Here is a 13,962-nt window from a genome sequence, read left to right on the forward strand (position 1 = left end):
ATAAATTTTGCTGAGTAAACTCAGATTGGGGTATGTATTAGTCTGCAGTTGTCTCCAGGCAACCGACTGCTCTCTGCTAAGGTCTTTGTGGGGAGGAGGGTAGGCCCTACGGAGGGCTCGTTGGTGTTCTAAGATGGCTCCATACCGTCTAGTGACTGCGTCCAGTTCCCCTTCGGTGCGCGCCTCCCGGTTGGCGTATCCTCGGGCATTGGCGTCCGCACATTGGTTCCCTTTGACAGCCTCATGGCCTGGTGTCCACGTGATGAAGCAACTCGTAAAAGTGATCGTCCTCGCCTTGAGTATGTGAATGGCTGCAGTGGATATGCGTCCACTGCTGTATCTTCTGCACGCCTCTTGCGAGTCTGTAATGATGTGTGCATGGGGCTCGTCACTCTGCTGGGTGATGGCGAGTGCAATTGCTGCTTCCTCAGCCTCGAGGATGTTGTTGGTTTTTATCGAAGCGCAGTTGATTTCCCTGAGCTGGTGATCCACCACGCTGGCTACCGAGCCGTATCGGTGTCTGTATGTTGTTGCGTCAACGTATAATACGTTTTTTGCCCCGGCGAAGCTTCTTTCGTGGAATTCAGATCTTGCCTTTCTTCTCGCCTTATGTATATCGGGATGCATGTTTTTAGGAATCGGGCTGATCTCAATGATCCTCCTGATTTCATTTGGAACGCTCTCTGTGCTATTGATTTCTTTCAAAGCGTCCCTCATGCCGAGCAACCGCAGCGTGTTTCGGCCTGTTGCGGACAGTACCAGTCTTGTTTTCTGCGCGAGAAGGTGGGCCTCGATATGTTCTTGTACTGTGTTGTTTATGCCCAGTTTAAGGAATTTCTCCGTCGAAGTGTTGACCGGCAGTCCGAGAGCGCATTTGTATGCTTTTCTAAGAATTGCCTCTAACTGCTCCTTTTCTTGCTCGAGCGGTGTTTGGTAGGGGACGCCGTATAAGATCCTACTGACCACGAGGGCCTGTACTAGCCTACATGTGTCTTCCTCCTTCATACCTCTTCTTCTGTTGGAAATTCTTGCAATCATCCTGGTGATCTGTGCTGTGGTATTTGCTAGCTGTCTGACCGTGTGATCAATACGACGGTTGCTTTGGATCCACATGCCGAGGATCTTAACTTTCGATACTTCCGGAACCTTCGTTTCCCCTATGTAGATATCTATGGAGTTTTGCAGATCATACCTTTGTCTGTAGACTCTGAGCACCTGGGATTTTTCAGGGGAGCATGCGAGTCCACAGTGTCGGGCGTATGCGTTGACCGTGTCTGCTGCTCGCTGAAGAAGCTCTTGTTTTTCTCCTAAGGATCCCCTTGTCACCCAGATTGTGACATCATCTGCGTAGATGGCATGCCTGATTCCTTCAATTTCTTCAAGCGCCCTTGCTAAACCAATCATTGCAATATTAAAAAGCATAGGTGATAACACAGAGCCTTGCGGTGTTCCTTTTTCGGGGGTGTTGAAGGTGTCAGTCCTGATGCCTCCTATTCCAATGGTAGCGGTTCGGTTAGTCAGAAAGGCTTTCACATAGTTGAATATTCTCTGCCCACAACCCAGTTTGCTAAGCCCCTCCAGCACAGCCCTATGACTGACGTTGTCGAAGGCCGCTTTAAGATCGAGAGCGAGCAAGATGTTTTCTCCATATTTTGGAACGGTAGTAAGCACCTCCTCCTTGATCTGCAGGAGAACGTCTTGTGTCCATAGGCATTTTCGAAATCCAAACATAGTGTGTGGCATGAGTTCGTTGTCCTCAAGGTGGGTCTGCAACCTGTGATGCACAACTCTCTCGTACACTTTTCCCAAGCATGATGTTAAGGAAATTGGTCTATTTTCCAGGTTTGGAGTCTTTCCGGACTTCGGAATCATTACTATTTCCGCATGTCGCCAGTCGTCCGGGAGGGTCCCCTGTTCCCAGTGTTTATTGACGAATTCTGTGAATCTTTTGATTGAATTGTCATCCAAATTTCTTATCATGGCATTAGTGATGCCATCCCTCCCTGGTGTTGTGTTCTTTGTGGCGGACATCACAGCGTGTCTGACTTCTTGTATGGTAAGGGGTTCGTCCAGAGCGGGATTCGCTTTGCCCGTGTATGCCAAGCTGCTGTCGGCGTGTGTTGCATTGCCGATATAACGCTGCTTGATGTTCTGTAGTAGTTCCTCGTCAGTGCCTTGGAACTGGTGCGCGATCCTTTGGGTCGTCTTACGAGCTTCGCGTATGCCGTATGCCGCGACCGAGTGACGTCACAGAAAGGAAACGACGCCTGTCTCTAATGTCTCGGACACCCGAGCCGCGCCGTAAGAGAAGGAAAATGAAAAGAAAATTGCTTTCAAGGAAAGGAAACGACGCCTGTCTCTCACCTCGGTTGACACCCGAACCTGAAATGAAAATTGGTTTTAAGGAAAGGAAATGCCTCTCTCTCATATCTTGGTGTACACCCGATATGAATGGACACAACAGTATGATGATGATGAAAACTTTATTTATAACAAGGGAGTTTTGGACACGTCAGTCCTTGGGCCCCCGCACGGCCCCACTGCACTCAAACGTTCATGTCCCGGAGGCTCATGACGCTGGCAGCCCGGCCGGTGGCGATGGCTTGCTTGGCCGGGTCCTCGGAGCGCAGTAGGGTCTCCCAAGCCTCCCATGAGGTAAGGTGCTCCAGGCCCCGCGGGGGAGGATCCGCCGGGCAGAGGAAAAGAATATGGTCGAGGGTGGCTTTGGGGTGGTGGCAGAGGGTACAGGAAGGGTTCGTGTGGACTGGGTGATATCGCGAGCGTATATAAGGGGAGGGCAAAGTGCGTGTTTGGAGCCGCCTCCAAAGTGTCTGATGGTAATTGTCGAGGGAAGGATGAGGTGGGGAGTAGAGCCGACGCTCGGCTTTGTAGGCCTGCGTCATTTCACTGAATGAGTGCATGCGCTCCCGCGAGAACCCCAGGTCGGAGGCCGCCGGTGCCCGGTTGAGAGAAGCTCGGGCTAAAGCGTTGGCGGCCTCGTTTCCGGGATTCCCGGAGTGGGCAGGCACCCATATCAGCTCCACATGGCGGGGCGGGTGCGCGGCGAGGGAGTCCAGTATGCGAAATGCAGGGACGTGAACTCTCCCGCGAGCAAAATTTAGTATGGCAGTCTTGGAATCTGACAGTATATATCGCGCATCCGTGCGGGTGATGGCCAGGGCAATGGCGGCCTCTTCGGCCTCCTCCGAAGTGGCAGTAGGGGTTATGTGAAGTGTGGCAATGGGTTGGAGGTAGGGGTTCGTGATGGCGACAACCGCGTCCTCGCCCGTGCATGCGGCATCCACCCAAACGGCATAGCGTTCCGTGCCATAGTATTTGTGGAGTGCCCGTGCGCGAGCTCTGCGGCGGGGTTCGTGGTAGGTGGGATGCATGTTTTTGGGGGGAGGTTTAATAAATAAATCGCGGGGAATGAGGCGGGGTACCTGGAGCTGTGTGGGATCGGTAACTGGTAGGCGTATACCGAGGGTGTGTAGGATGTGTCTCCCGGTGGTGGTTCTCGCGAGACGTATGTATTGTGTCTGTCGGTGGGCCTCAATAAGCTCCCCTATCGTATTGTGCAGGCCTAGTTGAAAGAGTTTTTCGGTTGAGGTATTTTGGGGTAGGTGTAATGCTGTCTTAAATGCTGTTCGAATCATGGCATCCAGGGTGGAGATTTCCCTAGCCTGGAGTTTCAGGTAGGGGAGCGTGAAGATAAAGCGGCTGAGGACGAAGGCATGAATGAGACGACATAGGTCATGCTCCTTCATGCCCCGGTGGTGTGCAGAAACGCGGCGGATTAGGTGTGATATCGACACAGTTGTCTGCTTGAGTTTCTGTATGGTGAGTGTGTTTTTCCCGTTGTTCTGGATGTGGAGGCCAAGTACCCGGAGAGTGTTTACCTCCGGGATGGGCCGGTTTTCCAGTGTCACGGTGATGGGGGCTGTGGGACAGTTTCGTGTTGTGGGGCGGATTATGAGGAGCTCCGACTTCTCCGGTGAGCAGGAGAGTCCGATACTCCGCGCATGCGTTTGGGTGAGGATAGCCGCGGACTGTAGGGTGTTCTCTATGTCTCCATCACTGCCATGGGTGGTCCATAGCGTGATATCATCGGCATAGAGTGTATGCCGAAGGTGAGGGATGGTTTGTAGCTTGTGGGCAAGGGGAATGAGAGTGACATTGAAGAGGAAAGGGGAGAGGACGGACCCCTGGGGGGTTCCGACCCCACTAAGGGTGTATGGGGGGGAGATGTGGGGACCGAAGTGAATTTCGGCCGTGCGGTTAGTAAGGAATGTTTGAATATAGGCGTACATACGTTCACCTATGTTCAAGGGGGAGAGAGCCGCCATGATCGCTTGATGGTCCAGGCGATCAAAGGCCTTGGAGAGATCCAAGGCTAAGACAGCTTTTGTGTGACCCGGAATGAGGGGGTCGAAAATGTCCTGCGTGAGTTGGAGCATGGCGTCCTGTGCTGACAGATGGGGACGGAAGCCCACCATGCTGTGCGGGTAGAGGTCTTGCTCCGCCATGTGTTGGGTGAGTCGAGCGAGTGCGACGTGTTCGAAAAGCTTGCATAGGCATGAGGTTAGTGAAATTGGACGGAGATTTGAGGGTGTAAGTGGTTTGTGGGGCTTTGGTATGAATATGATTTTGGCATGACGCCATGATTGGGGAAGAGTGCCCTCCTGCCAGCTCACGGAGTACTTCGACACAACAGTACATGTCTGTAAAGATGGATGGATGGAAAACTTTATTACGCCAGCGAGTTTGGACCATGCAAGGTCTCAGGGCCACCGCACAGCCCTCACATTACGCGTATGTGTCCAGGCCACGTAGGGCCATGGCACTGGCACCACGGTTCACACAGCGAAGTTGCGTGTCCGGGTCCTGCGACGCAAGGAGGGCCTCCCATTCCTCCCATGTACCGATGGCGGGCTGTCCCTGCGGGGGAGGATCGGCAGGGCAGCCGAAGAGGATGTGGTCCAGGGTGGCGTGCGATTCTCTGCAGAGAGTGCACTCTGGGGAAACATGGCGGAAGTATGATAGAAGCTGAGGGGTAGGAAGAGTTCGGGTCTGGAGTCGCCTCCAGAGGATTTGTTGAGAGTGGGATAGGCGGGGGTGGGGAGGGGGGCAGAGTCGGCGGGCAAGGCGTGCTTGTTGAGTCAGTTCTGAGAACGTGTGTGCCCGCTCCCTCGAGAAATCCCGGCTGGGGTCGCCATTTGCCCGGCAAATAAGTCCTCGGACTATGTTATCGGCGGCCTCATTTCCAGGATTGCCAGAGTGAGCCGGCTCCCACACGAGCTCAATACGCCTTTCGGAATTTAGGGTGCACATTCTCAATATCTGCCACGCGGGGGGATGGACGCGTCTGCGGGCGAAGTTAAGAATGGCTGTTTTTGAATCGCTAACTATATAAGCTGCATTGGTTTCGGCAATGGCTATTGCTATAGCTGCTTCCTCTGCTTCTTCCGGGGTACAAGGGGGGTCTATGAAATGGGTAAGTGGGGGGGGGGGGGGCTGCTGGATGGTAAGCCACAGCTACTGAACGGTCTGGACCACACGCGGCGTCCACCCTGCGCACATCCTCTGAAGTGCCATATTCTTTATGGAGAGCTTGGGCTCGCGCGACTCGGCGGGATTGTTGGTATTCAGGGTGGACATTCTTAGGAAGGGGTTTGAGGACAAGCGCGGTGTGTATGGCACGAGGGAGAGAAATTAAGTCTGTAGTGTGTACGGGTATGCGAATTCCCAGAGAATCCAGTACACATGGTCTGTTCTGAAAGTGGTAGGACTCATTTTTTTAAACAAAACTTAGTCAAGAGAATAGTACAAACGATTACAATTTTTCAAGGTAGCACCCTTCCGCACCCACGCGCTGCTGCCAATGAGTTTTACAGTTTTCGTACGCCTTCAGGAACGCCTGGACCGGAATGCTGTTTAGCTCCCTCGTCACGGCCTGTTGAACCACCTCTACCGATCCGCGATGTTCCCCATTGAGCGTCGATTTTATTCTCGGGAATAGAAAAAAGTGGCGGGGCCAAGTCGAGGCTGTAGGGGGACTGAGGCAGCGTTGCCGCCTTGTGCTGGGCAAAAAACGGGGTCCTCATTCAGATGACGAAGAAGATCCTATCGGTTGGCCTTTTCCTCCTCTGACAACACTCCCGGCACCAACTTCGTGCACGCTTTCCTCATGGATAAGTTTTCTGTCACGAACCCAAAAACTTGGGTTTGAGGAATGCTCAAGTCATCAGCAATCATTCTGATAGATCACTGTTAAGTAAATGTTTCCCTCGCTACACATTTTCGTTGGTCTTGCTGGTCGAAGGGCGTCTGAAGCGGTCGTCTTCCTCCACTCTTTCCTTCACTTCTCGAAACAGCTTGTGCCTATCAAAAACACCTGATCTACCCATGGAAGCGTCACCGTAGGCCTCCTTAATCATGTTGTGAGTCTCTTTGCCCGTTTTACCAAGATTTACTCAAAATTTGATCGCGTATCGCTGATCCAGTAAACGCTCGATGATTCTGCGTGACGAGACGTTTCGACAGGGGTTCACAGTACAAGCGACCTACTCTCTTCAACAGCCGAGAGCCGACTGCCGATTTTCCCCAGCATTCCCAATATCCCCCTTCAACGATCCTGCACGCGCAGACCACCTCTCGTCCGCCCGTTCGCCCAGGAAAAAACCAGTCCTACAACTTTCAGAACAGACCCTGTATATCGTCCGGTTTCCATGCCAGCCAGACGAAGGTACTGTGCGTAGCGATGTGCATCTATAAGTTCTTGTGTAGTGTTGTGCATTCCTAATTTTAAGAGCCTGTCCGTGCTAGTGCTCTTTGGTAGGTTTAGCGCTGCTTTGGTAGCCATGCGGATTAGAGCATTGATCTTATCTTTATCCGCACAGGAGAGATTCAGGTAAGGTGTGGCGTAAAGAATGCGACTAAGCACAAAGGCATGCAGCATCTTGAGGTTGTCTGCTTCGTCTAGACCGGCTCGTGAATGTGAAACCCTTCTAAGAAGATGGATGACGGAGTAAGTGGACTGTTTTAGTGCTTTCAGGGTAAGGTTGTTTTTCCCCGTGTCCTGTAAATGTAGGCCAAGAATGCGGAGGGTAGGTGTTTGCGGTATGGGAGTGTCATGCAGGTAAATCGTGATGGGGGAGGTTATCCACGCGCCGCGGGTGGATTATGAGGAGTACTGACTTTGTGGGGGAGCATTCAAGCCCAATGTTTGCCGCGTGAGTAGCTATAGTTGTGGCGGCTTCCGGAAGGGTGGATTCTATGTCGCCATCCGAGCCGTATGTGGTCCAAACCGTTATATCATCCGCGTAAATTGTGTGTCCTAAGTGCGGGATGCGGCTGAGAGCCTTAGCCAGGGGGATGAGGGTGAGGTTGAAGAGGAAGGGAGATAACACCGCCCCTTGCGGGCTAACAATGTTACCAAGCGTGAATGAGGGGGTCTGTATATCATCTATATGCAGGGAGGCAGTGCGACCGTTTAAGAAGGTCCGGATATAGTTGTAGGTCTTGGGCCCCAACTGGAGCTCTTGGATGCCCTGCAAGATGGCGCTGTGCGTAACTTTGTCGAATGCTTTGGTGAGATCGACTGCCAGGATTGCTCTGGTGTGATGTGGTTGGTTGGTTTGTTTATGGGGTTTAACGTCCCAAAGCGACTAAGGCTATGAGAGACGCCGTAGTGGAGGGCTCCGGAAATTTCGACCACCTGGGGTTCTTTAACGTGCACTGACATCGCACAGTACACGGGCCTCGAATTTCTCCTCCAAAGAAATTCAGCCGCCGCGGCCGGGATCAAACCCGCGTCTTTCGGGTCAGCAGCCGAGCACCATAACCGCGATGATGGTGTGATGTAACATGTCATTGAGGATAGCGTGTGAAATCTGCAGCAGGGCGTCCTGTGCCGAGAGATGGGCTCGAAATCCTACCATAGTATGGGGATAGAGTCCATGGGATTCCATGTGTTGCGTGAGACGGGTGAGGATGACATGCTCAAACAGTTTACCCAGGCACGAAGTAAGCGAAATTGGACGGGGATTTTGGGCATTAATGGGTTTATTTGGTTTAGGAATGAAAATTATTTTCTCGTGCTTCCATTCAGCAGGTAGCAAGCACTCATTGAAGTAGTCGGTGAGAAGGGAAATTGAACAGTCATCTAGATTTCTCAGCATGACATTTGTGATTTGGTCCTCCCCAGAGGTTGAGTTTCGGAGCTTTATAAGGGCTGCTCTGACTTGAACCTCCATAATGGGGGCGTCGAGGGTGGGTTGATCGGAGCCTACATAGTCGGGATACGATACAGCTTGGCCCACAGTGGTATAAGTTGATTGAAGTTGGCGTAACAGTGCTTGACGATTTTGTCGATTTTGATGGGTAAGTCTTTTGAGTGTAAGCCGAGTTTTCTTTTTAGATTCGGTGGGGTCTATCATATGTCGTAGAAGATGCCAGGCTCTGGTGGAGTAGAGATTGCCACGTAATCCGTCACATAATTGGTGCCAGTTAGATTTACTGACTGCGGCACTGTGCTCTTCTATTTGTTTTTGTAATTGCGCTTGTGTTGTTTTGTTGTTGTGTTTGTGGGTTTTCCAGCGTGTGAGGGTACTGTTTTGAGCTTGTATTAGGTGCGCTAAGCGACTATCTACAACGGGAGTCTCGGGGGTGGCGTCTAACGTTTGCGTGAATGCCTGGACATCCTGTTTCAGCTCTGTCATCCATGTGTGGAGGTTGAAGGGGGATTCTAATGTTTTGGCCTCTCTGTGCTTTCGAAGATTATCCCAGCTGGTAATTCGGGCACGGTAGTTTTTAGCTTTTTTGGCGGAGTCAAGCTGTATATTTATGATATAATGATCACTGCCCAGGGCCTCATTTGAGTTCCTCCAGACCGGCTTGGGAAGGTTGCGACCAAAAGTAAGATCTGGGCTGGTGTCGGCAGTGACACTATTGCCGATTCTTGTAGGTGTGCTCAGATCATTATATACGGACAGGCCGTGCATCTGAAGGGTAACATAGCATAGTGGGCGAGTTGGTATTGCATCTTTAAGGAACGAAACAGCGCAACTAAAACGAAGGACCAAGAAAAAGAGAGACCGGCGCGTGCTCGTGTCTCTCTTTTTCTTGGTCCTTCGTTTTAGTTGCGCTGTTTCGTTCCTTAAAGATCTGAAGGGTGTTGTGCAATTCCGCTCCTCTCTTGTTAGTGCGTGTGTACCCCCAGTCTACATGTGCCCAGTTGAAGTCACCTAGTATAATGAGTGGGTCCTTTTTTGCAGCGTCGGAGGCGGCTTTAATGAGAGGGATTAAGTCTGAGACCGGCTGCCGCGGGAGGAGGTAACAGTTGAGGATGAACTAGGGATGAGATCTGTGAGTGGAGGGGATTAATTCTAGGAATGTGTGAGCTAGCGGTGAGGTTAGTACATGACAAGTGTATGGTACAAAATGTTGGAGATACGTGGTAACCCTGGGGTTTGGAGTGGTGTCAGAGGGTACCAGAGCGTATCCTGGCAGCGATAAATTTGTGGCAGCATCTTGAAGTGCTACTATATCAGGGGGTGTGGAGGAAGCAGAGAGGAGCTGCTGCAGGGGGTCTCGTTTGCGACGAAACCCCCTCCAATTCTATTGTAGGATGCTTAATTGGAGATTGCCCGTCAACTGGGCCATGCTGGAGGGTGGGAGGGGGGGGGGGGGGGGGCGAAGGATCGGAGCAGCTATGGGATTGCTAGCTGGGATATGTGAAAACATTCCAGCAATTATTTGTGGAATTTGTTATAGAATGGCAGTGGTTACCTGATTGATAATCGTTTCTGTAAGCTTAGTGATGGCGGCTTCAATGTAATTTTGAGTCTGAGCCAGAATACTGGCTTCGAGCTGTTGGGCAAAGTTTTTGAATTTAGAATCCATGTCTGGAATGTCGTGTGGTCTGCGTTTCTTTTGAGGAGGGGGTGTGGAGGGTTGGGGTGTTGGTGAAGAGGTTTGGGATGTTGGTGAAGGAGCGGGTGAAGAAACGGTAGGAGGGATAGAAGTAATGGCTGCCCCAAGGTCTCTAAAGAACCCTTTTAAGACAGCACCGTATTCACTAGACGCGCCTTTGTTCATTCTTGCAGCCGCGTGTTTACCACGGTTACTACGCATGCACAAGGACGGCTATATAAGACGCTTGCCAGAGAATAGGCGTGCGGGGGAGGTGGTGACGCGGAGGCGCGACTACGGCCGCTTATCCGTTTTTCTCAGCCAGCGTCCGCTTCGGCGGACGCGGTTGTTGCGACGCGCGTCTTTTCTTTTCTTTCACTATTTCCTCTTATCTTTAACTCTCTATCTGCACGTGGCAGCGGTGGTGGCTCGGCTTTAGCCAGTTGGTAGGCCCGTGCAATTTCCTTTTCACCCTCCTGTCAGTCGCAACAACAATAGGCGTGCGCATTCACCATGAAAGGAGAAGTGAGTGAAACTGGGCCGCTAGGGTGTCGCAGAGTGCGGACGCGACATTCGCCAACCGCCCGAACCACCGGCATATATTTCACCGCCAAGAGTCCCGTGAAGGTGAGCGCCGCACGCAGACCAATTTTGGGCTCGATCCGCCCATTTTACGGGCCTTCACGGCCCCTTTTCGCCTTGAGCCACTACGTCGCTCGAGCCAGGCCTACTCCGAACGCGACCTCCACGCACACCGTCATCATGGAGGTGCAACTGCAAGGCGAAACTATTGACCCTCGCGACTTCGATCCGCGGGACTAGACGCACATCCTCAGCGTTCCCGCCCGCACTCAAGAGCGTGCACTACAGCAGAATCGTCAAAGCTCTTCCATGCAAGCCGAGAAGACAGCCAGCCCTATCACAGCCGACATGCCCGCCAGAGAGACCGCGTTCAAAGCCCAGACGTCAGAGCAGCTGCGTGCCGCGCAAAAGTCACGCCAGCAGCCGCCGCTACCGCCTGCAGATTACAAGGTGATTTTCCGCTCCCGGGGAGGACTTCAGCTCGCCTTGGTACCGCCACGCCAGCGTCGCGTCGCCATCTTACAAGCTGCCTCTACGCTGCAGGAGCCCACCCGCACCCAGCTACAACACGTGCACAATGAACACGCCACATCAAGCAGACGCACTTGTACTCGTCAAGATCAGCCAAATTCAATACCAAGCCAACGACTACGCCGTAGCAGCCTACATTGCTCCCCCGGACGGCGCAATGCGAGGGATGGTCCCAACGCCTACTGGAATGAAACCCCCAAGGAGTTACTAGAGGACCTCATCACCGGCAACCCCCGCGCTCCCATAGTGGATGCTCGACGCATGGGCACCACTAGATCTATACTGATTACCTTCCGAGAAGGACCGGTCCCTCGTGCAATCCTTTATGGAGGGGGCTTCACCGGCGCACCCCTTACAGAGGCCACATGGACGCTTGTATTAATTGCCGACAACCAGGCCACAGAACAGACGTATGCACGCTGCCGCGTACGAGTAACTGCCGAGGTGTGGCAAACCCCACCCCAAGGAGCCTAACCCTTCCTGCACTCCCAATGCATATTATGCCGGGACGCACACATGACGGGCACGGGGTGGTGGTGGTGGTGAAAAACATTTATAGTGCAATAAATATTTACAGAGAGGTGATTGGGGTAGGCCCTATTGGCCCTTTCCCCTAACAATACTAGGTGGAGCCCCTATTCCGGGGCCCCATTGGCAAGCAACGCCGCCCGCGTCCGGTGAACCAAGGCCTTTTGGGTCTTTAGGTCCTGACAGCAGAGCAGGGCCGCCTCCCAGTCCTCTCTGGTGGGGTTGGAGTTGCAAGGCCAGGGGGCGAAGACTCACATCTACCCCTGCACATCCCCACATCTCTCGCAAAGACGAACCATCCAGAAACACTGTTCGCAAGGACACCACCGCCACCAGCTCCACCTCGCGTCTCAGAGCAGAACGTCCAAAGGACCCCCAAAAGCTGTCCTGGGCCGACCGAGCAGCTGGAGCCATCTCCAAAGAGACCGCGCCACCCCATCCCCCCCCCCCCCCCCCAGGAGGACCCATGCGACAAGGAGATCAGGGCCCTGCATGAAGAGGTGAGTCGCCTATCCTCCCTCATACAAACCCCACTACCACCCTCACCACCAACCCCACCTTCACAACCCGTAGCTCCCACTCCCACCCGAAGACCCTTGCCACGCAACCGCCCCCCCCCCCAAAAAAAAAACAAACAAACGTACCACAGAACCCCCACCCGCCACACATGAAGACCTTGGAAACATTGAGGCAAAATTTGACGCAAAACTGAATGCTTTAGAAGCCCGGATAGATGCCAAAATCGACTAGCTCTCTCTTCACACAACTGGAGAAGATCGACACGATGTTCTCACGCCTGATTCATACATTCGACATGAAACTGGCCCACCTAGACACTCGTATCCAAAACCTAGAGCACATGCAAAGCGCTATAATGAACCACACCAACCTCCAACCACCGCCCCTCCACCCCTCTCCCCTCCGACTCCTCCCATACTGGAACACCAAACGCTCCACTATGGCGGACAAGCTAATTTACCCATTATCCAGTGGAACTGCTGCGGCTTCCGTGGCAAGCGCGCTCCTTTGCAACTCATCGTTCCCACCCTCACCACCCACCCCAAATCATCCTCCTCCAGGATACGGCCAGTAAGGCCTCCCTTCCTATAGTTTCGCGTCCTACCATTCAGACGCCACGGACAAACCCAGGGTGTCCACACTCGTACACCGTTCGATCACCCACCAATCACACACCATAACTTCAGACACCCTGCGTAATCACGGAAACAATACACCACACACACACAATGCCCTCCATCTTTATTGCAAATATATATCACCTCCCATCTCACTCGACGTCTTCCCTGGAGACACTACTGCGGGGCCTCCACCGACTCGTAAGCAAGCACCCTCTCCTCATTGGAGGGGACTTCAACTGCCAGCACACCGACTGGGATTACCGTTACAGTACAGGCCGTGGCCAGCGCCTCTGGTCCCTAGTACAGGAACTGCGCCTCACTACTCACAACAATTTCCACACACGGTCTTCGATGTTCCCCTCAAAAATCGGAATTTGTGCACCTCCGCCCCTCACAGAAGTGCACAACTAAAATATCTCTCTCTCTTGAGAGTGGTCCCATACGCGAAAGTGATGAGATACGGGTACTCGGACTCTACATCCACAAACACAGGCGGCCAGACACTACATTGGCCAAACTCCGTAAGGTGGGGGACCAGGTGGGCCGCATGGTCCGCCGGGTTTCCAACAAACGCGGAGGGTTACGAAGTAAGGATGCCTTGCGGCTGGCAAACGCCTTCGTAACTAGTCGAATTCTCTATTCGACTCCTTATCTACACCTACGGAAACAAGAGGAGGACGCCCTTGAGGTCATCCTTTGCAAAATTGTTAAACGTGCCCTTGACCTCCCTATCACTACTTCAAACAGCCGGCTTATGGCTCTTGGGGTGGTGAATACTTTCAGGGAGCTCCGGGAGGCGCACCTTACAAACCAGTACACGCGCCTGTCGCTAACGGAGTCGGGTCGCCGCCTTCTTGCTCGACTCCATATCCAACACACCCCTCCAATGGAAGACAGGTTTCGCATCCCGGAACTGTGGAGACGTGCCCTCCACGTGCGGCCTCTTCCAGCAAACATGTCACATGAAGACCATAATGGTCGGCGCCTGGCACGAGCGGAAGCGCTAGCCCGATATTATGGCAACAAAACAGGTGTATACTACGTGGATGCCTCCGGCCCTCACCACGGGGGATGGTACACGGCCGCGGTAGTTCACAACAGCAACACAGTTAACGGCCTAACTTTCACAGCCCGCAGTGCAACACAAGCAGAAGAGGTCACGATTGCTCTCGCGGCCTCACATTCCAATTCAAAATACATAATCACCGACTCGCGAGGGGCCTGTCGGAACGTCGAACAAGGCTGCACTCCCTTCCTAGCCTATCGAATA

This window comes from Amblyomma mixtum, chromosome 7 (assembly GCF_055824585.1).
Source record: "Amblyomma mixtum isolate Tamu chromosome 7, ASM5582458v1, whole genome shotgun sequence".
In the NCBI taxonomy this organism is placed as follows: Eukaryota; Metazoa; Arthropoda; class Arachnida; order Ixodida; family Ixodidae; genus Amblyomma; species Amblyomma mixtum.